Genomic DNA, 23,994 nt, shown 5'->3' on the forward strand with positions numbered 1-23,994 from the left:
CGACGCCGTGAGCGCTGCTCACCTTTGCAACATCATCGACATCGACGACGACGCTGTATCCTGCTTCACCTCATGAGCGCTGCTCCTGCCCGACTTCGTTCGACGCCGCTGCAGGTCGCCCAGACTCCGAGGCCGGATCGATGCCAGAGACGCGACGCCGGACATCTCGACGCCGCTGATCATCGACTGCTTCACTTTTCCAAGGTACTGTGTTGTGGGGGTCAGTGCGACTCCGGGCTCGACGTAGCGCTCCTCGCGGTCGACGCCGAACCCTTTGGATTAACTTTGCCTCGACGTCGTGTGACTCCCGTGTGGGTTACATTGTTGCCAAGAACTGTGTTTTAAAGAAGAAGAGTTGCTTTTGATACTAAAGACTCTGTGCTAAAGAAGAAACTACATTTGAACTATTATTTTTCCTTCCAAGAGTATTTATTAAGACTGTGGTATATTTTTGTCGTTATTTGGTCTTGTGCTAAGCCTTATATAAAAATCCTTATTTTTATAATACTACTGTGTCGTGTCCATTTGTAGTGTATTCACTTTATTACTGTATGTGGTCATAAATGCTTAACACACAGCCTCCGAGATAAGCCTGTCTGCTTTGCCAAGCTACCAAGGGGGTGAGCAGGGGTTATCTAAGTGTGTGATCCCCTTGCCCTGACTAGAGGAGGTGGGTCCCTATTTGTCAGAAGTGTATACCTCTGCCAACTAGAAACCTGCCAAGTCTAACATTGGTGGGTCAGCGGTGAGGATTTGAACTTTGCATTTATGACCCATGTGCAGTGATTAGTGTGCGCTACATAGTGAAAGCAGACCATAGCGCAGCCACAATCTAAATTGGAAGGATTCTATTTTTGTTCTCCGCTTTTCTGAAGCTTGATTTTTGAACACTGCCAGTTTTGACCATGAGTGATACCGGAGTCACTGCCCCTGTTGTTGTTGTGGAGGAGTTTGATAGGGAGAAGATGAAGGATTATGGGAAAAAGGAGCTGCAACACTTTTGCAAGCAGTTTAAAGTTCCTACCAAAGGCCTCTCCAGGAAGCCAGAGTATTTCAAAGCTTTGGAGGCCTGGTTGGAGTCCAGAGATCCCACTGATCCGGTGGTGGTACCGACAGTGGAAGGGGATGAGGAGGTGCCAGTGAATGGGCCTGTGTCCTCTCCCGGTAGCAGTGTTTCCTCCAAAGGTCTTTCCCCTGAAGAAAGAGAAGAAAGGGCGAAAGAGCGAGCTTACAACATGGAAATGGCAAGGCTTAAGATAAATGGGCAGTTGGAGCTAGAAAATGCAAAAGGCAGAAGAGAAGCTGATTTGGAGATCAAAAGGTTAGATTTTGAGAGAGAGAAGTTAGCTTTGGAGCGTGAAACCAGGTTGAGGGAGCTGGATATCCAAGCTAAAAAGTTAGAATTGAATCCCTCTGGTGGCAGCATCCCATCTGTGCCTGCAGAAAGTAAGTTTTATTTTCCCAAGGATGTGATCAAAGATTATCACAAGAATGAAGATATTGGCCAGTGGTTTAAAGCATATGAGTTAGCATTGTTGGCCCACCGGGTCCCTGAGAAGGATTGGGGAGCGGGGTTGTGGGGTCGCTTTGTGAATGAGGGGAGAGATACCCTGTTAGACATGCCTGTTGAGGATAGGATGTCTTATGCTCATATGAAAGATGCTTTAATGTTGAGGTATGGCCTAACCCCAGAAAAGTACAGACAAGCCTTTAGAGAATGTAAGAAGTTGCCTGGTACTACGTGGGTTGAATATGTCTCTTTTTTTTGCAGAGCCATGGATGGTTGGGTAAAGGGCAGCAAAGTGGAAAGTTATGAAGCTCTTTATGATTTGTTTGCTTGGGAGCACTTGTCTAATAACTGTTTTCCAGAGCTGCGCCAGCACCTTATTGATAGCAAGATATCTAACCCTAGAAAACTTGCTGAGGAGGCAGACCGCTGGGTCAGTACCAGGGTCCACAAGGGTCCAGTGGGAGACTCAGCCAAAGGTGGGCAGGGTCCCCAGCAGAAGAGTGGGGGGGACAAGGGTAAACAGAAGGAGTTCCAGAAAGGGCCCCAAAGTAATCCCCAAGGGAACCAAGGGAAAGGTTCCCAGCCTCCCCCTGTGAAGAAGCCAGGGGCCCAGACAGGTAAACCTGTTCAGAGGGGCCCAATGACCTGCTACGTTTGTGGGCAGGTGGGACACCGGTATTATGATCCCCAGTGTCCCATGAAGAATTCTAATGCACCACCTCGTGCACCCCCCTGTCAGTTGGCGAGTGTAGCCCTGGGAGGGGAGGAGATGGTTGCCCCTGGTGGGAGGGGTCCCGCAGAGATGTCCCTGGTCTCGCTAGGAGACATGGCAATGGTCCCACCACCCCCTCTGCCTAGTAACACTAGTAAATATAGGCAGTGGGTGACCATTAATGGCCATAGAGTGGAAGCTCTCAGAGACACCGGAGCGAGTGTGACAGCTGTCAAGTGTCACTTGGTGTCCAGAGAGCAGGTGGTTCCCCACGCATTCTACCCTGTGATAGCTGCTGACAACTCCCAGAGAGAGTGTGAGGTGGCTCAGGTTCCCTTTGAATGGGGGGGAGTTTCAGGTACTCTTCAAGTTGCTGTAAGGCCCGCCATGCCTGTTGATTGTCTCCTGGGCAATGATTTAGAAGACTCCCCTTGGGCTAAGGTGGAGAGGGAGACACATTTGAAAATGTTGGGTGTGCCAGAGTGGGTGTGTGCGACCACTCGTTCCATGACAGCAAGTAAGGGTGTTGATGGGGTCCCGGAGCCTGAAAATATGGCCCAGGACCCAGCTGTGAAGAGAAGAGGCAGGGGGCGCGGGAAACCGTCCCCCGTAGTTCCCGTGGTCCAGGAGGAGGTAGACCCTGAGGGGGATGCCCTGGAGCCCACAGGGGAACAAGTTGCTGAACTGGGAGACCTGCCCGAGCTGACCCATTGGCAGCAGGATGGTGGTCCCTCCAGGGAAGAATTTTGTGCTGAACAAAAAGTGTGCCCTTCTCTTGTGGGTATGAGGCAGCAGGCCTCAGCCCAAACCTCAGGTGATCAGTCAGGGTCACATTTTGTGTACTGGGAGAACGATCTCCTGTATAGCGAGCCTAAGGCTGCTGAGCCTGGGTCAGCCCGTGTGCTGGTGGTACCCCAGCGCTTCAGAGCCTTCCTACTGGGTTTGGCTCATGACGTTCCTTTAGCTGGACATCTGGGGCAGGACAAGACCTATGACAGGCTTGTCACCCATTTTTATTGGCCTCAGATGCGAAGGGATGTAGACATCCACTGTAAAACGTGTCACACTTGCCAGGCAAGTGGGAAAAGCGGAAGGAAGCAGAAGGCTCCCCTCCAACCTTTTCCAGTGGTCAGTACCCCCTTTGACCGGGTGGGCATTGACATTGTTGGGCCCCTGGACCCCAAGACAGCCCTGGGCAACAGGTTCATCCTGGTCTTGGTGGACCATGCCACACGGTACCCGGAAGCCATCCCTCTCAGAACAGTGACGGCCCCCGTGGTGGGACGGGCACTGATGGGTGTTTTCTCCCGAATGGGGTTCCCCAGAGAGGTCGTGTCAGACCGGGGCACCAACTTCATTTCCAACTATATGAAGTCTCTGTGGAAGGAGTGTGGGGTAACCTACAAGTTCACCACTCCTTACCACCCTCAAGGTAATGGGTTGGTTGAGAGATTCAACCGTACCCTTAAAGGCATGATCATGGGTCTTGAAGAACCAATTAGTCAGAAATGGGACGTCCTCTTGCCATGCCTACTGTTTGCTTACCGTGAAGTACCACAGAAGTCTCTAGGGTTCAGCCCCTTTGAGCTTTTGTATTGTCACCCGGTAAGAGGACCTTTGAGTCTGGTCAAAGAAGGCTGGGAGCAATCTCCCAGGAAACCTCCCCAGGATGTATACAGTTACATGCTGGCCTTCAGGAACCAGACTAGGCGCTTCAGAGATCTTGCTCAGGCAAATCTGGAGGCCAGCCAGGAGGAGATGAAGCGTTGGTACGACCGGAATGCCACTCTGGTAGAGCTTCAGCCTGGTCAGGAAGTTTGGGTCATGTCCCCTGTGGAACCTTGTGCGCTCAAGGACAGGTGGACTGGACCATTTAAGGTTGTGGAGAAGAAGAGCGATGTCACCTACTTGCTGGACTTGAAATCTCCCAGGAACCCCTTAAGGGTCCTGCATGTCAACCGTTTGAAGCCCCACTTAGAGAGGTCCGAAGTGGGCATGCTCCTAGCTACAGATGCTGGAATGGAGGAGGAGAGTGAGCCTCTTCCTGACCTTCTGTGTGCTAAAGAGCAAGATGGGTCAGTGGATGGTGTGGTCCTCTCTGACACACTGACCCTTGAGCAGCAGCAGGATTGTCGCCAACTGTTGGGACAATTCCCTGATCTGTTCTCCTTGGTTCCGGGTGTCACTCATTGGTGTGTCCATGATGTTGACACCGGAGACAGCACTCCTGTGAAGCACAAGGCTTACAGGGTGACTGACAAGGTCAGAGCATACATTAAGGAGGAGGTCTCCAAAATGTTTGCCTTAGGGGTGATTGAGTCCTCTAGCAGTCCTTGGGCCAGCCCAGTGGTCTTGGTCCCGAAGGCTGCAGCGCCTGGTGCTTCACCAGAACTTCGGTTCTGTGTGGATTACCGAGGACTCAATTCAGTCACCAAGACTGACGCGCACCCCATCCCCAGAGCTGATGAGCTCATCGATCGGTTGGGGGCTGCCCGGTACCTTAGTACGTTTGATTTGATGTCCTGGTACTGGCAGATCGCCTTAACTGATGGGGCAAAGGAGAGGTCAGCATTCTCCACACCAGATGGGCTCTACCAGTTCCGGGTGATGCCCTTTGGGATGAAGAATGCCCCTGCCACCTTCCAGAGGTTGGTCAACCAGGTCTTGGCTGGACTGGAGGATTTCAGTGCCGCCTACCTGGACGACATTGCAGTGTTCAGCGCCAGCTGGGAGGAACACTTGCGCCACCTCCAGGAAGTGTTGTTGGCCCTGCGCAGAGCAGGCCTCACAATCAAAGCCAGTAAGTGCCAGATTGGGCAGGGTTCTGTGGTGTACTTGGGGCATCAAGTAGGGAGCGGCAAGGTGGCCCCCCTGCAACCCAAGATAGATACCTTCCTGGCTTGGGCCCCGCCCAAAACCCAAACTCAGGTGAGAGCCTTCTTAGGTCTCACGGGTTACTACAGGAGGTTCGTCAAGGATTATGGTAACATTGTGCACCCCTTGACGTCGCTGACTTCCAGGAAGCAGCCACGAAATGTGATCTGGACTGACGCCTGTCAGACGGCCTTTGACACCCTGAAAACTGCAATGTGCACGGCATCCATACTCCAGGCACCCGACTTTTCTAAAGAATTTGTTGTCCAGACGGACGCTTCAGAGCATGGCGTGGGGGCTGTTCTAGCTCAGGTGAATGAAGAGGGCCGAGACTTACCTGTAGCCTTCATCAGTAGGAGGTTACTTCCCAGGGAACAGAAGTGGAGTGCGATAGAGCGAGAAGCATTTACTGTGGTCTGGGCGCTGAAGAAGCTAAGACCCTACCTGTTTGGGACTCACTTCCGGGTTCAGACAGACCACAGGCCCCTCAGATGGTTGATGCAGATGAGGGGTGAGAACCCAAAACTGTTGAGGTGGTCCATTTCCCTACAGGGGATGGACTTTACGGTGGAACACCGCCCTGGCACAGATCACGCCAATGCTGATGGTCTGTCCAGATTTTTCCGCCTTAGTGATGAGAACTCCCCAGGGGAAGGGTAGTTCTCCCCACATTTCAGCTGGAGGGGACACGTGTTAGACCTGACATCATTGGCTTGAGTCTCTCCTCCATTTTTTTTCTGTTTGCCTCCACTGTTTACGATGTTTTTGCTGGTATACTGCTTTGGGCACTGAGCCACTGCTGATCAGTGCCACAGTGCAAGTGCTCCCTATGTTAAATTACTGTATTGATTGAATTCCATGTTTGGCTTATTTGGTTTACTGTCAGTCCCTATTCTAGTGCACCAGGAGTGCCAGGGCTTGTAAATACAAATGCTGCTCGTGGGCCTGCAGCACATGTTGTGCCACCCACAAAGAGCGGCCTAGTAAAAGTATGTCTACAGGTCTGCCATTGCTAGACCTACGTGCAGTCTGGTACTGTTACGCTGACTGCGCAAGTACACCTACTTGCCAGTCCCAAAACCTTCCCTTAACTTCATGTTAGTCACCCCTATGGTAGGCCTGAGGGCAGGGTGCATTGTAAGCATAAGGTAGGACAAGCCTGACAAGGTTGGCATGTCCTAATAGTGAATTACAGCCATATTCGTTTTTCACTATTGTAAGGTAACCTGCTCTCCTTTAGTTAGAATGGGCTGCCTGGGTTATTAATGCTATAATCCTAGCTGGCTCGGGGAGCATCGTGCAATGTCGAGTTTGGTATCCCTGAACTCGGGGTTTAATCACGCATCCATTTGTGTGGATGGTTTTTGGACTCTGGGTTTGAAAATAGCACTTTTAGAAAGGGGCTATTTTCTTGTCTAACTATTTCTGGTTTCTGCTGGTTTGGTGTGTGTGTGACAGGAGCTGGGTGGCTCCAGAGATCTGCTGAGTCAGTGTGGGATGAGTGGGACATTTGCATTGAGAGTAGGGGGAGAGTAGCTTCTGATAGCCTGCCCTGCCTGATACAATGCTGGCTCCACCTCCTGCCAGGCGACTGATGGCTCTATGCCTGCCAGGGACGATCCTAGCCCCACCTCCTGCCGGGAGGCTGATAGCTCTGCTCCTGCCAGTGACAATACTGGCTCCACCTCCTACTGGGCGGCTGAGGACTCTGCCCTGCACAGTGAATAGGCCAGGTGCCTCTGCCTGGCTACACCCACAACAAACCCAGGAAGTTGGGAAATTCCCCTGCATGGACAAAGGGATCAAAGCCAAAAAGGGGTATAAGAGAAGGACCCCTGAACCAAGACTTTAGATCCCTTCTGACAAGGAACCCTGAAACCAAGGACAAGAAGCCTGCTGATCCAAGGACTTGCCTACCCCTTCTGCCAGTGTGCTGTTTGCTGGGGGGAATCCTGCATTGCTTCTTTATTTTTGCCAAGGAACCAGGAGAGAGGAACTTTGTGTGTACTCTCACACTTGCTAAAGAAAATCTCCATGGACTGGAAGAGCGCCAGTCTCCTGCTGAAGTCACAGGGCTAAAGGACTTCATCATTTGCTAAAAGTGCTTGTTGCTGGAACTTGTGAATCCAGCACCTCTGAAAGAATCCAGCAATCTCGACGCCGACGGACGTCGCCGAATCCAGCTCGACATCGTGAGTAACGGCTCCAGTGTCCCGCTTCCTCGACGCCGGCCGCCGGGCCCGATTGAGGAAATATAATATTTTGGTCAAGTTGTGTTCCCTAGCGTGTACCCCACCGTCTCCATGTACGAGTTAAAGTGCATGTAACTTCCCTCCTGTACCAGCTATAGAGACGCAAATACATTTGCGTCCAACGTTAACATGTCCTCTTTCAGACCCACCCTGAATGGGTTGGATAGTCCGTTCCTAAGTAGGTTATGCCAACGTCTTTTTGTAGTGTACTCTACATGTTTTTCTGCTCTGGCAAAGTAGGCCCAGAATCTGTGCCATCGAGTCTTTTTCTCCCTCCTGACTCTGGGAGCCTCAAGACAGGCTGCCCAGGCTGCCCCCGTACCCGTGAACTCTGCCTTACTTTCAGCGCGGCCCTTCGCGCTTAGCTCAGCCTGCTGCCTGCCAAGACTGACTATAACCTTCGAGTTATCTGTTCCGCTCCTCGAAAATACATTCCTGCCTGCTAGCTTCAGTAAATATCCTCCTCAGCTACAGGGCTAAAGGGCCGGCCTGTCTCCGTGCAAGTAATTCATAGCTTTTGTTACCATGCTCCCATGGAAGGCCCATGCCCCACACTTCTCATGCAGACACTTAGGCGCTTATACACGCATCCACAGTCAGTATAGAATAGCTTCTGCCCTAGAGACCTTTCCGCCCAGCTAGCTCAGTTCCTAAACACCAGATATCAGATATGATAGAAGCACAAGTTGATCTGACATGCCAGACTTCTGTCTCTTTCCGTCAGTGCAAATGTCAAGCCCCCTGCACCCTCCAGTTTCACGTCCATCACACGTCATGCAGCTGCGCGCGCATCCAAGCTTCCGATTTCTGCTGACATTGCAACATTTCTGTTAGTGCCACCCCTTTTGTGACACCTACCTGTGACGTTTCTAGCACACACCTTCAGTTACGCCTAGTTCACGCCTTCGGATTACGTACTAGTAACACGTGTATACTGTTATCTTGTCTTCTCTCAGCTGTTACGCCTACTGCACTGTTTCCTATGACATGAATTAAGTATATAAGCTATGTACTGTCAATAAAATGTAGCGCGTGCTCTCTATCCCTTCTTCCACCCCTGCGGTGGGAAGAACATGATATTATGGTCCTGACCATTCCTTTTTGAGGAATAAAACCCCTAAGAACTCTAACACCACGGACTCTGGTTCTTTCTTTCCGATTGAGTTATTATTGATTAAGTACTTACCTGCATAGAAATTAAGAGAGTAAATTAATTATTTACGTCATTTTGGCGCCCGAATAGGGACCCCTCCCCCACCTCACGCGCCGGTTGGTGCGTTGCAAGCTATGTCCCCTGCCATCAGTTAGATGGAAACTACGCGTACCGGCAGGATTTCCTGCATCTCCCTCTGACCCACGGAGGTGACGAAGACTGCGATCAGTACCCAGATGAGGCGGTGAGGAGTGCGGAGGATCCCGACCAGAGCCTAGCCGAAAGAAGCAAGGTCCGAGGTGTCAAGAGGCCCACCAGTTTTCCGAAGTTTTTCCGAAGTTTTTCCGAAGTTTTCCGAAGTTTTCCGAAGTGTCGAGTCGAGTCCAGTCGAGTTTTCCGAGGCCTTCTGTTTCCGTGCTTCCCGGTGAGTACCATTGCTGGGACGTATCTAGACGGGTTTGGGTACACAAGTCCGGTCTGCACTGTTTTTAGGCAGTGTATCTGTACTGTTTAGCAGTATATCTAGTATTCTGAATTTCTGAATTTCTGCACTGTTACACCAGTGTATCTGTACTGTTTAGCAGTACATCCGATATAGGGGGTAGTCATATATGTTTTCAAAATGTCTTTTTTTTTATGTGATTAATGTCGTGGTATGAATGTGACTGTTTTAAATGTGCATTTATGTTTTCTTGTATAACTAGTTATATTCAGTATTAAGTAGCAAGGATCGAGCATTCAGTATCAAGTAGACAAGATGCCGTTTTTTAACAAGTTAAAGCAGATAGGAACTAGGAAAGGGATACTAGAGGAAGAAATTCCTATCCCCCCTAGGGACACCCCAGGTAACTTTATGTATCACAAGCATGGCATAGATGCCATATTATATCTCGATTTATGGGCTGACTATACGAAACATCTAGACGAAAGACACAGATGGCCCGTTACTGGAACATGGGATGCCGAGTGCATCATGAAGGTAGAGGAAGCACTATGGAAAAAGAAAGCCAGACAATCTCAGAAAGACGCCATAGAATTCTGGCGTAAGGAATCACATAAGCGTGCTGAGAAAGCACTCCGTAGAGAAGACAGACTTAAAGAATCAGAAAAAGCCCAAGAAAACGAATTAGTTACCGAAGGGATCCGAGTAAAAACAGAACAAATAGACCGTGCCCGAAACAATCTCGTAAACGGTATGTATCTCGCGGCCGAGGGTACACCTGAGGCCCTATCAGAAATACCGAAAAACTTACCGCCACCATTAGTTCCAACTAAAGTAACGCATAAGACTACTAAAGACATATTCCTAAATTCTTATCTAGAGGATGTAGCACCAGCTTACACCAATCTGCCTGTTCGTGCCCTGCCTACTGACAGGGATGGGGGTGGCACCCCGCCCCCAGATCATGTTCCGCCGGTACCGCGACAGACCTCCCCCGTTCCGCCAGCCCCGCCACTACCCGCACCCAAAATTGACCTGCCGAAACAACGTCTAGCTGATCCTACTAAACGACAAATTCAAGTTCAGATACAGACTCCACAGGGAGATAATGCACAAGCCTCCGCTTCAGGAGGTGCGACCGCGGGCCTTCGGACCCCGCCATTAACACACAGATTCAATCTCAGGGATATGCAGAGTCCTCTCACGTTCAGGTCACCCCGCCTTGACGCATTAAAAGAAAACCTCTCAGTTTGCAGATATGATCCAGTACCCGGAAAAGACGATCTAATGATACTGGCATCACTACGGTTAAGATCTGCTACTGATATCTTGCTATGCTATGTAGGAATGAAGGACCGTCTGGATAGAATATATGAGTTTGTTCAGACAGGGAAAGACCCTGACAGTATTAAGGAGGCCATGGAGAAACAGAAAGTTGACGTTCAAGCACAGATACTACGTTTTTTCATAAATTGTCTAATAAGAGAACGAGATAGGCCTGGAACAGATCAGAGTGAATTAGATGCACTGAATAAGTGGGGTCAAAATATAGCTGAAGGAAAACATGATAAACAGAATTGCATAGCCAGTATGTACAAGAAAATTAGAAAGGCAGTGATAGCAGTACACCAAAAAGAGAAGGATAAAGCTTCCTCCGAGGAGGAAGAAGAACTTGAAGAACCAGAAAGAGTTACAGATACTATAGCATATGTAGGTAAGGGAACTTACCTTAGGAAGGGTATCCGTCCGGAAAACAAGAGAGTTTTTCTCTCTGCTTTAACCAATCCGAATTCTTCTGAACATCAGTTCCAGGAGACTGATAAAAGACTACGAGAAAGAATGGGGTACCACGTACTCAATTCTATGGATGAACAAGAACTAGCCCGGTCAGCCATATTATGGGCCGAAAATCCAGACATATATAATGATGATACCTTAGCACAGACATTTCTGAACCTTTCCCCAGACGAGCAGAAATTAGCAGGTGTATACATGATTCAGCACCTCCTCACGAAATACAGAAACCAACATTCCGATCCAGGTCCCTTACACGAAACATTAGAAGCACTACTTATGGATAGATGGAGAGGTTTCAGTACCAAGTTAATACAAATAATTCTAGAACAACGACATAAATATAACACTTTTGTAAGCTCTGAATATGTTCCCGCCCCGCCTCCAGAAAGAAAAATGTACCACATGCAATGCGGGAGTGGCATTGAAAGCCAGAATCCCTTACGAGAAGTACACCCAGTTATGGGTGAGGACCATCTCTTGAAACGCGTGTATGTTCACACGCCTCTGACTAAATTAGAGCTGTTAGAAATGAAGAAACTAGTCCTGTGTCATGATAAAGACCCTGCAGGTTTTCACAGAGAGCTTAAAGACATGTTACTAATGGGGGATTACACGTATGAGGATATCATGAAAATGTTAAAGGTGCTGTTGCCCACGGGCATCTACGAGAAATTAAAGGAAAAAGAATGGGAGGTGGGGGATAAAAAGATTGTTTGGGCAGAAATAGAAGAAGAAGAGAACAAGCGGGTCCCAGGGGTAGGCCTTGGGGATAAGACTAAAGCATTACCAGGTTTAATAGTACAGGTTCTGCCAAGATTATTGACAACTAGAAAGGAAGATTGGGATGCAATCTCAGCATGTAAACAGAAACCCGACGAAGATACTAGTGACTTCTATTCGAGATTCGAGAAATGTTTCATTATTAATAGTGGTCTTAAACCAAGTAGCGAGTCATACCCGCATCTTTTTGTATCAAAGTTAGTTGAGAATTCCCTGTTAGCAGTTAAGAATCGTGTATACAAGGTTGAGAGTACATGGCAAGCAAATACGTCATCACAGATGTTACAAATGTTACAATACCATCAGAACAGAATTAGAGAAGAACAAGATCAGGAACAAAAACGTATGAAAGACACGAAAATGAAAATGTTAGTAGCCCAGTCGGTCCATACCGACGGGAATAGAAAGGGTGCGACCCAGACAGGTCACGTCGCAGTTCCCGTTAAAGGGACATGCAACTATTGCAAGCAGCCAGGTCATTACGTACATGAATGCCCAGTCCTGAAACATAACATAGCAACAGGTAAAACTAAAGAAAGGCCGCATCCGCCTAGACAAGACAATAATCAGCATCAGTCCATGCAGAACACACAGCCTACGCATGCTTCCTCACCTACCACACAGACAGTAGCGGTACCACAGCCACAGCCCATTGCCGCGACTCAGCAAGTTTCGCAACAGATGTACCAGTATGCCCAGTCTGCATATCCAGATTACCCCCGATATACATGAAACAGCCTAGAGAGGGAAGGTGGCTTGCCTCTTATTGAAATTCCTGTAGATCAAGAAGGTCCTTATGTACACAGTCATGTATTGGGAAAAGACAGAAAGTTTTTAATTGACACAGGGGCAAGCCCCACAACAATCAGTCATAATGAAGTCCCAGGGGCACCCCTCTCAGGCTCACAGAATGTTTCCCTTGGTTTTTCAGGACAGCCTATTGTAAATGAAGTATCTGAACCAGTCCCCTTGGCTGTGGGTCCACTATCACGTATTACAGACTTATTACTTACGAAATCATGTCCAGAAAATCTGTTAGGAATTAAAACACTGAAGGCTCTAGGAGCTATAATTTGCTGTTCCCCGGAAGGAGTTAGACTCTTTCTACGGGATTTCAAGGGTCATTATGTTTTGCGAGAATTCGATGTCAGATTGAAAAATGTACCAGATCACCTGTGGGCAAAAGGCCCAACTGATGTAGGTTGTATGCATATCACACCATACCGTGTTACACTCAAGACAGGAGTTATACTACCACGAATCAGACAATACAAGTTACCACCTGATGCTGTAGTGGCTTTACTGGAAATCATTGAAGAGCTCATTGCCCAAGGAGTGGTCGTAGAGACCGACTCCAATGTCTGTAATTCACCGATCATTCCGATTCTTAAACGTACTGATCCCAGTGCACCGCCAGTATATCGGCTGGTGATTGATCTAAGAGAACTGAACAAATGCATTATACCACAGTATCCTGTGGTCCCCGATATCTCTTCCCTATTGACTGCTATTGATTCAGAAGCAACGTTCTTTACTGTAATTGACCTCAAGAACGCCTTCTTCAGCGTACCTATTGATCCAGAGAGCCAATATCTCTTCGGATTCAGTTTAAATGGACGCAGTTTCAAATTTTCACGCGCACCTCAAGGATTCACAGAAAGCCCCAGCATATACAGTCAAGCACTGAAGAGACAACTAGATTGTATTCAAATGCCAGTTAACACCGCTTTACTGCAATACGTCGATGATCTACTGATCACCGCACGAAGTGAGCCCGAATGCGAACAAGCATCACTGACAGTTTTACAGTTTCTGGCCGACAAGGGACACAAGGTGTCCCCTTCGAAGCTACAATTCTGTGTTCAGCAAGTTGTGTACTTGGGTCACTTGCTGTCCAAAGTGGGGAGACAGCTCACTCCCGATCGCATTCAGTTAATTGCAAATATGCCACAACCCCAGACACAAAAGGAAGTGCGGGCCTTCATAGGCCTCACCTCGTACTGCAGACAATGGATTCCTCAGTATGCATTTCTGGCCAAACCACTCATTCAGTTAACGACACAGGAGGCAGCGACTTCGACTGCCCTCCCTTGGACCCAGGAACACACACAAGCTTTTGAAGAATTAAAGAAAGCATTATGCCAAGCACCAGTTTTAGCGACACCATGTTACAGCAAACCGTTTACACTTTTTGTTACAGAACGTGATGGTACAGCATTGTCTGTCCTCACCCAAGATCAAGCAGGTTCACATAAGCCTTGCGCTTATTTTTCCAGTACATTGGATTCAGTAGCCCAGGCACTCCCTGCGTGCTTAAAGTCAGTAGCAGCAACAGCATTAGCAATCAGACAGAGCGATTCAATTGTTTTAGGACATCAGTTAACCGTACAAGTTCCACATTCTGTAGAGGTTCTTTTAAACAGAACCCAGACTCAGCACTTGACTATAGCACGACTGACAGGTTACGAGTTAACGTTATTCCAGCCACACATAGAAATCAGACGCTGCAGTATTCTGAACCCCGCAACATTGTTACCTACAATTATGACAGATCCAGCCCGCATGATTGTATAGAAATCATTAATGCAGTAACAAAGCCACGACGAGATTTAACAGATGTTCCCTTGACGAATCCAGACCTGACACTTTATGTGGACGGTTCATGCATGAGAACGAGTACAGGAGAATTAGTGGCCGCGTATGCAGTGACCACTGAAACTGAAATTAAAGAAACACATCGTATTGACACACTGTCTGCTCAACCAGCAGAGCTTATTGCTCTGACCCGAGCCTGTATACTAGCCAAGAACAGAAATGTTAACATATACACAGATTCCCGTTATGCGTTCGGAGTCGTACACGACTTCGGCATGTTATGGCAAGAACGAGGTTTCTTGACCTCTCATGGTGCCAAGATACAACACGGTCCCCTCATTCAAGCACTGTTAGAAGCAATACATCTGCCTTCAGGCATATCTGTTATGAAGTGTAAAGCACATACTAAAGTCACAGATTCTGTTTCCCAGGGTAACGACCTGGCAGACCAGACAGCAAAACATACAGCATTGACTCACACTCAGACAACTGATGTGACAAAAACAATAGTACCGACAAAGTGTATGGCAGTCAAGGATCCCGCCCTAGATGTTATCGATATTCAGACACATGCCACCCCAGATGAAATAAAGAAATGGATTGAACTAGGAGGGATTCAGACAGATCAAGGCTGGATGACGAAGGGAAAATCTACATGGTTTCTCCCTGACTCTATGGTTCAAGTCATGATTAATACAGCACATAGTCCGGCACATCTAGGGGAAAAAGCGATGTTAGACAGTTTACAGAATCTCTGGAGCAATAAACACTTACGAGCAGCAGCAAAACAGAAAGTGCGTACTTGCTTGATCTGTTGTCAGTTCAATCCAGGTAAAAGCGTCCCTGTAGAGCAAGGTGGATTTCATCCTCCCGATCACCCTTTTGAAGTCCTCCAGATGGATTATATCCAGATGGACCGTTGTCGAGGATTTAAATATGTCCTTGTAGTTGTTTGTGCTCTGTCCCGTTGGACCGAAGCATACCCAGTCCCAGATTACACTGCTCCGACCACTGCCCGGCAGTTGGTTCGTGAATTCTTCCCACGATACGGTTTGCCTCGTGTCGTGTACTCAGATAACGGACAACCCTTCTCGTCCGAGCTAATGAAACAAGTTTCTTTACTGTTAGGATACCAGTGGAAATTCCATTGTGTCCGACATCCTGAAGCCGCAGGCCTTGTAGAAAGGCATAACCAGATACTAAAGATACGCCTTGCAAAAATATGTCAAGAGAAAGGGGTCGACTGGATAGTCGCCCTGCCCGTGGCACTATTCTATATGAGAATGGTCGCCCATTCGAGATCAGGGCTATCCCCGTACGAAGTGGTCTTTGGCAGACCACCGAATATGTGGGGGACGCCCATTCCTAAAAAGATCACTGATGTTGATTGTAATATGTTGACAGATTACCTTGCCTCCTTGATGTCTGCACTCCAATCATGTCGTTCACAGGTTGCTGCAGCTTTCCCCGACAACACAGATGTAAAGTCGCACGAGGTCCGTCCTGGGGACCTAGTATTGGTGCGAAATTTCGATAGGAAGAGTCCGCTGGAGCCCCGCTGGAAATCACCGAAGACCGTCCTTCTCACCACGAGGACCGCCGTGAAGATCGAAGGGAGAAAGGGGTGGGTCCATACGAGTCATGTGAAAAAATTCCATGAACTGAAACCAGACCGAGACTCGTCCACCCCCACCAAAGACTGTGTTGAGCCAAAAGACTTTACAGTTACCGAACAAGAAAAAACTCCCCAAGAGGAGTACAGGTCAAAACTCCGATCTAGCAAGTCAGACAGTTTAATTGTTTAAGTCCTCCCCTAGGTGAATCGGTTAAATAGTTTCTGACATGTATCCCCTAGATCGAGATAGAGAGAGAGAGAGACGAATTAAGAAAAGTGCATATTGCAAATCACTTCGTAGTCACTGTATAGTGACACTATTAATCATGTTTATTCTGAGTATTTTAATTATTGTTGCTAGCATCCTTCTACCTATCTACTGGCCTATTTTCAGGCGTGAACAATCTGTTTACAATGTCTCTGCTGAACACACTTTTAGCGAGTTATCTCCACACGAACTCTCCTACAGACTTGCGCTGCGCAACAACACATTCATTAGTAGGCTGCATCATTCTCATCAGACTAATAACGCTACAAACTGCTGGATATGTGGCCGGCTCCCTCCCTACCAGAATTACAAGGGAGCTCTGCCCCTCTTTCCGTACCCATTCACTCACAATGGCTCCTGTGGAGCATGGTTTAAAATAATTAATTCCTTAGATCCTGATATTGCTGTTTTCGATGGGGGCTGGGTTTGGGGAAACTTGAACTTGGTCCTGCTCAACGTCTGTTACCCTGATAAGGAGGGACTCCCCACTCGAATAGGAACTGACCTAGAAAATGAAGTATATGGATTAGGTAATTACACAATTAGCCTTATGATTCTTACTGTTGAATCCGAAACCACACCAGTTCTACCGGTTATGTCAGTATTACCAGTCACTGGTAAATTATGTGTCAGAAAGAAAGGTTCAATACACTTAGGTCATAGTAAATGCACTACTGTGGTCGAATTCAGTGATGATGGTAAATCATCCTTTAAAGCTATCAGTCACTCTTATTTTGTTTGTGGTCATACCGCATACATACGTCTGCCTCCAGACTGGGATGGTACTTGTTATATTGCATTCCTTCTGCCACCTGTTTTCCTAGCTCCCCCTGATTACCATAGAAATACAAATCTAGTAAAGAATAGACCCAGAAGAGATATCCCACTTGTCGACTACACAGAAACGGCATGGGAACAGTACACTGATTTTAATAAAGGATTCTTTTTCTTTTTAGGCCCCGTCCAAAACAGTAAATTAATACGTAGATTAACTAGAACTCTTGAAGCTGTAGTACATGAAACTGCCTCCGCCTTAGGTAACTTAACAGAAGAGCAGTCCGCTATGCGGGTTGTTGTCCTTCAGAACCGTCTTGTTATTGACGTCATCTTGGCAGATAGAGGTGGAGCCTGTAAGGTCATCGGGTCAAGTTGCTGTGTTTTCATTCCACAAAACGCGCCATCTGTATATCAAGCTATTACCCGTCTGCATAAAATTGCTAATCAGATACATCAGAATCCAGGCACCTGGACTTGGTCCAGTTGGTTCTGGACAACGTTAACAGCTTGGGGATGGAAGATCCTATCCTTCCTAGGTTTTGGCCTTGTCATAGTCTTCAGCTGCTGCCTGTGCCTACAGTGTGGGCCGGCGATATGTGGACTGTGTGCCACATCGTGCATTGAACATTCCAGTTTTCTCTCAAACAGACAACGGAAGAGAGACGAACAAATTATGTTACAAGAACAGACTGATCAATTTATGATGATTGATATATCATGAAGGGTCCGTAGGGAACAAGGAGGGAATGAGGAAATATAAAATTTTGGTCAAGTTGTGTTCCCTAGCGTGTACCCCACCGTCTCCATGTACGAGTTAAAGTGCATGTAACTTCCCTCCTGTACCAGCTATAGAGACGCAAATACATTTGCGTCCAACGTTAACATATCCTCTTTCAGACCCACCCTGAATGGGTTGGATAGTCCGTTCCTAAGTAGGTTATGCCAACGTCTTTTTGTAGTGTACTCTACATGTTTTTCTGCTCTGGCAAAGTAGGCCCAGAATCTCTGCCATCGAGTCTTTTTCTCCCTCCTGACTCTGGGAGCCTCAAGACAGGCTGCCCAGGCTGCCCCCGTACCCGTGAACTCTGCCTTACTTTCAGCGCGGCCCTTCGCGCTTAGCTCAGCCTGCTGCCTGCCAAGACTGACTATAACCTTCGAGTTATCTGTTCCGCTCCTCGAAAATACATTCCTGCCTGCTAGCTTCAGTAAATATCCTCCTCAGCTACAGGGCTAAAGGGCCGGCCTGTCTCCGTGCAAGTAATTCATAGCTTTTGTTACCATGCTCCCATGGAAGGCCCATGCCCCACACTTCTCATGCAGACACTTAGGCGCTTATACACGCATCCACAGTCAGTATAGAATAGCTTCTGCCCTAGAGACCTTTCCGCCCAGATAGCTCAGTTCCTAAACACCAGATATCAGATATGATAGAAGCACAAGTTGATCTGACATGCCAGACTTCTGTCTCTTTCCGTCAGTGCAAATGTCAAGCCCCCTGCACCCTCCAGTTTCACGTCCATCACACGTCATGCAGCTGCGCGCGCATCCAAGCTTCCGATTTCTGCTGACATTGCAACATTTCTGTTAGTGCCACCCCTTTTGTGACACCTACCTGTGACGTTTCTAGCACACACCTTCAGTTACGCCTAGTTCACGCCTTCGGATTACGTACTAGTAACACGTGTATACTGTTATCTTGTCTTCTCTCAGCTGTTACGCCTACTGCACTGTTTCCTATGACATGAATTAAGTATATAAGCTATGTACTGTCAATAAAATGTAGCGCGTGCTCTCTATCCCTTCTTCCACCCCTGCGGTGGGAAGAACATGATATTATGGTCCTGACCATTCCTTTTTGAGGAATAAAACCCCTAAGAACTCTAACACCACGGACTCTGGTTCTTTCTTTCCGATTGAGTTATTATTGATTAAGTACTTACCTGCATAGAAATTAAGAGAGTAAATTAATTATTTACGTCACGATCGACGCCAGCAGCAACGCCAGGGAGTAGCGAGTTCGGCTCCAGCTCCAAGTGACCCCGTGTCCGCACCGCTGCTGATCGCATCGACTTCGAGCCCTCTCGACGCCGTGAGCGCTGCTCACCTTTGCAACATCATCGACATCGACGACGACGCCGTATCCTGCTTCACCTCGTGAGCGCTGCTCCTGCCCGACTTCGATCGACGCCGCTGCAGGTCGCCCAGACTCCGAGGCCGGATCGACGCTGGAGACGCGACGCCGGACATCTCGACGCCGCTGATCATGGAGTGCTTCACTTTTCCAAGGTACTGTGTTGTGGGGGTCAGTGCGACTCTGGGCTCGATGTAGCGCTCCTCGCGGTCGACGCCGAACCCTTTGGATTAACTTTGCCTCGACGTCGTGTGACTCCCGTGTGGGTTACATTGTTGCCAAGAACTGTGTTTTAAAGAAGAAGAGTTGCTTTTGATACTAAAGACTCTGTGCTAAAGAAGAAACTACATTTGAACTATTATTTTTCCTTCCAAGAGTATTTATTAAGACTGTGGTATATTTTTGTCGTTATTTGGTCTTGTGCTAAGCCTTATATAAAAATCCTTATTTTTATAATACTACTGTGTCGTGTCCATTTGTAGTGTATTCACTTTATTACTGTATGTGGTCATAAATGCTTAACACACAGCCTCTGAGATAAGCCTGTCTGCTTTGCCAAGCTACCAAGGGGGTGAGCAGGGGTTATCTAAGTGTGTGATCCCCTTGCCCTGACTAGAGGAGGTGGGTCCCTATTTGTCAGAAGTGTATACCTCGGCGAACTAGAAACCTGCTAAGTCTAACACAGTCCAACACCCATATATAAGACCTGTGTATAATCTAAGCATGAGAATGCTTCAAGATTAAGAAAGAATTTGGGGTGGCTGAGTCGCACTATCCCCTAAATGATTTTAGAGCTGAATTAAAAAAATACCTTATGAATCAAGAATAATTTAGTCAGAATAAAGACTTGTACATAGGTTTTTATACTTGTTTTATTTCTTTTTTTATTTGATATAATTAATTTCTTGGGACGTATTTGTGTAAAATACTTAGATATGCATTGAACCTAGAAACTAGATGTTTTCCTTGCACTGAGTCTGCATGAATAAATGCATAATAAAACGAAAAGGGGTCATGAAGAAAACCCCTGTGCTGCCCCCAAAGACCCCTTGTTATGAGAGGCACCCCCCGCGAGTAGGGGAAGGGTGCCTTTAGTGAGATTTGGTGCCAGAAGGAACGGTTTTGTTTCCCTGGAAGTGGGAAAGGGAAGGGTCGCAAAGGAATGCGAGGAATGAGGGAGGCGCGTGGCGGTACCTCCCCGTAGGCGATAAAACTCCTGGACTTGAGGGTGTAGCCCTCTTTGTCCTCTCGCCTCTGGGGATTGCTGAAAGGTGCAGCGGGAGCAGTTGCCTTGGTGTGGGCTACCTGGGCCCGGCGGCGCTGGCAGTGATTCGCAGAGGTGAGGGGCCTCACAGCGTAGCGGGGAAGCATGGGGGGCATCGATGGAATCAACAGCATTAGAATATGGAGAGATTTAGGGTTAATAAGATGGTGCGGTTGAAGGGCTCTTCTTATGGGGTAACGAAAAACCTGTGCCAGCTTTGGAAACACGCACAGCTGAAGAACTCCGAAGATCGGTTTCTCAGCTTGCCAGAAAACGAGACATGCATAAAAGACACTTCGGTTGAGGGTCTAGGACAAACATGGCATGGTTTTTCAATGTTTCAAACGTACAACTAGAGCTGGCGATGCCACGAAGAGACCTATAGCAGCTGGCTCTCAGTTCATCTCTGGGTTCGAACAACGGAAGAGGGATGGTTTGAGCGCTGGAAGCGAAATAACATAACACGGGTATTTGTAGAGTTCACGTTCGGCCAAAAGGGTATTTGGGCGCTAAATAACTGAGGCTTTTTGTTGATCGTTAATCAGTCCATATTACAGTAAACGTTTGGCAGCCCCTAGATACTGCCTGGTTAGGGTGCTGCTGTGGGTTCGAAAAACGGAAGAGGGATGCCTTTATATATTTTCAGCTTTAGCGCCTTAAATATTTGGCATATTTGTGCCCGAGTAGAATTTTTTTTCTAAAGCTGGTTTGAGCGCTGGAATCGAAATAACAACACGGGTATTTGTAGAGTGCACATTCGGCCAAAAGGATATTTGGGCGCTGAACAACGGAGGCTTATTGTTAATCATTAATCAGCACTGCTAGAGGTTATGTGGAGGTGATAAAGCACACAGAAGTTTAATGCTGTATTTTACTCTTCCTTTTTTATGTCGGCGGCGCATCACGTGAACATGGCGACAACGGGGTCGCAGGTCGTCGACAGGCAGGAACTGGCGGAGAGGCAAGGTATCAATGGCAGCAGACATTGACGAAGGTGGCTGTGACTGGCAGGAACTTGAGGAACGACAAGGTCGCAATGGCAGCAGACAGGGGTGAAGGCTGCTGTGCTCCGTATGTTAACTTAATTGTAGGCGGTATGCAGATTGGCTCAGGGCAGGTGTAGCTAGTTTGATGGAGAGGGTAGCCCAAGAGCAACACAGAGCCTGCTTCGCAGCGCTGCAAAGCGTCTAGCATAGTCGGTGTGGGCGGGCTGATGCCACAGAGGGCTGGGGGAGCACCGGCGAGTGCAGAGAAGATAAGCATTGCGCAGGTTAGGTAGTCGCAAGATGAAATGTGGGACTTGGAAGGCAGCACAAGGGGACGGGAGCCAAGCATAAGTACGTTTAATGGGAACTGGTACACATGGCAGAAGAGAAAATACAGGCTTCTGCCTTTGGGAAACGCTGGAATGTGCAACCTGTCCTCGGGGATGGGAAAAGGGCTGTGCAGCATTGTTACCCTTAGGTGGTATCGCATAAGGCTGGGTCCGTGCTCAGTATTAGCGGGGCACAAGTGGGCTACAAATGCAACCGGGGGGAGGTGCAATTGGGCATCCGGCGTGCTTTCCTAGGAGGAATAAATAAATAACTAAATAAATTGTTGCCCAAGAAAGCGGATTCATCAAAGGTGACAAAGATATGGCGGGGTTAAAGTAGTAAACTTAAGATACTCGGAAGGGGGAGAGGAAGTCGCCAAGCAACTAAGGCTGTTGCTCGCTGAACTAGGAAACCAGGTTCGAGTTTTGGCAGAGACGCATTGCATGCAGTGATCCTGGACAAACCGATATTTTTAGTGATAGTGGATCAGCATCAGGACCCTACACAATATGTAGCCCAAGGATAAAAGAATTATCAAGTCTTGGCAGTGATGCTTAATAGGTGGTGGCTCTGGACTGATCAATTAATCCCCGTGCCTAAAATAGAATTCAGGTTCAGTGAGTAAGGTGAATGGGGCCTTGGGCTTAATTGATCCGAGGGTTTTCCGGTGCTCAGCACCAGCATTTAGAGCTATAGACCTTACAACACTAATTCCTGCCCCCCAAACCATCCTTTCACTTTTGGGGGGCCTCGTGCACTCTGAGGTTATGCAAGTGTAGCAGTGTGACGGCTAGTCGAGTAAGTACTGTGATGGGCAGCGAAGGCAGTGGCAATGGAGGGTGCAAAGCTGGGATGGCTTCCTCATGAGGGCCCTAGCACTTATGGGATTACACATTAAGCATTTAGGGGGCTCATGTGAAACGCTTTGGTACTTGGGTCTAGCTCACGCTCGGTAGAACTCCGCGCAGGATTTTCTATGAGGCCCGGAGAGATTAAATATATACAGCTAGCCAGTGGAGACAACCACTTTGCAATTTAGGCCGAGTTGAACGCTCAATTGCTAATTGGGTCGGGTGATTTTAGTTTTGACTGACAGACCGGCGTGACGTTGGTCAACACAAACTGGGAGAGTTCACAGTTATGTCAGAGTCTCATTACGTGGCAAACAATACGACTGCTCAGCGCTTTGACCGAGTGAGGGAGTTTTCAGGGTGCTAACACGGAAAGGGGTTTTAATGAGTTGCATGGTAGGCGGTAGTGCTGCACGCAGAAAATGAAGCCGGAACTGGTTTGCCAGGTGTTACGTTAATTTATGGTGCTGACTCCCTATAAGACACATAAAAATCATGGCTACTTGCTCCCTTTCATGGGATTATGTCACTGTTTCAGGTTCCGCGGCAGATGCAAGCGTAATGCAGGATAGCGCCTCCACATGGGCGGAGCTTAGATCAATGCACAGTGAGAGGACAAGGGGATTGAGTAAGGTTCCCATGTGGTGGGGCGGGGGTGTTCCACAGAGTGGGGGTCTGAAGAAGAGAGGCAGCAAGAACGATGAATGCCCTGGTGGAGGTGGGTTCGCAGCTATCCAGGTCAGGGGCGTGAGACTCAAGACCCATTGCCAGGTCGAAAGCAGAAAGACTCGGGGTGGGCATTGCTATGGGAATGGTGTTCCATATCCCTTGGGAACTGCCACAGTATGTTATGTTGTATAAAGTTTTAAGGCCGGAAGGAACCAACAGGACTAGGCCAGCATCCTCGGTCAATATTTAATGCCAGATGTTTTCGGTCGTCGACCAAGTAGGAGGGCATTGCATCATGGGGGTGTTAGGAGTGTTGTCTGCACACCTGAATGGCCTATTGGCTTCAGTGGGATTCTAGGGTAGGGTGAGAGAAATAGAAGAAGCTGATAAGTTAGTCACTGCACTCTGTTGAGGCAAGTATGTGTGGGGGGCATCAGATATGAGGTAGTTCCCTAACTCCGATCTCGACAGCACCAGTATCGGGGCTACAAATTAAGGTCCTGCTCAAAAAGGAACTCCAGAAGTTACTATAGCAGTATAAGTTGGCGGCAGAGGAGATTAGCCCGGGGGGATTTTGCTTCTGTTGTTTAAGTCAAGTAGCAGGCAGCGAGTCGCCTTCAAATCTCGTTAGGGGTGTTGGAGAGGATTTCAGGGGGAAAGAAACCTTAAGGTAAGACTGGAATGTCGGCTCCATCTCGGTAAGGATTTCAGAAGGTACTTTGAAGTTACTCAAAAGTGTTTTCAATGATCAATGAACAAGACTAGTAACACCGACATAAGTGCCCGGTGGGAACCCGGGTTTTAGGACAGTCTTGATAGAAAGATAGCGTCCTATTCTAATTATTTGTAGTCTGTTAGACGCATAGGGATCGGGACAGTTAAAAGGGCACCTTTGATGCTCATTGATTCCTGGGGGAAGTGAATTGGAGAAAGTCAAATGTAAGTAGCACAGAGGAGTTTGGCATCAAAGACAACAGGGAGGTTTAAA

General features: G+C 47.9%; 1 protein-coding gene across 2 annotated transcripts in view; it reads left to right on the plus strand.

Annotated features, from left to right (window-relative positions):
• LOC147671991 (solute carrier family 22 member 6-A-like) overlaps window positions 1-23,994 on the plus strand; it is a 427,981-nt gene that overhangs the window by 109,365 nt on the left and 294,622 nt on the right. The window lies entirely within an intron of this gene.

This window comes from Lissotriton vulgaris, unplaced genomic scaffold (assembly GCF_964263255.1).
Source record: "Lissotriton vulgaris unplaced genomic scaffold, aLisVul1.2 SCAFFOLD_1473, whole genome shotgun sequence".
Lineage (NCBI taxonomy): Eukaryota > Metazoa > Chordata > Amphibia > Caudata > Salamandridae > Lissotriton > Lissotriton vulgaris.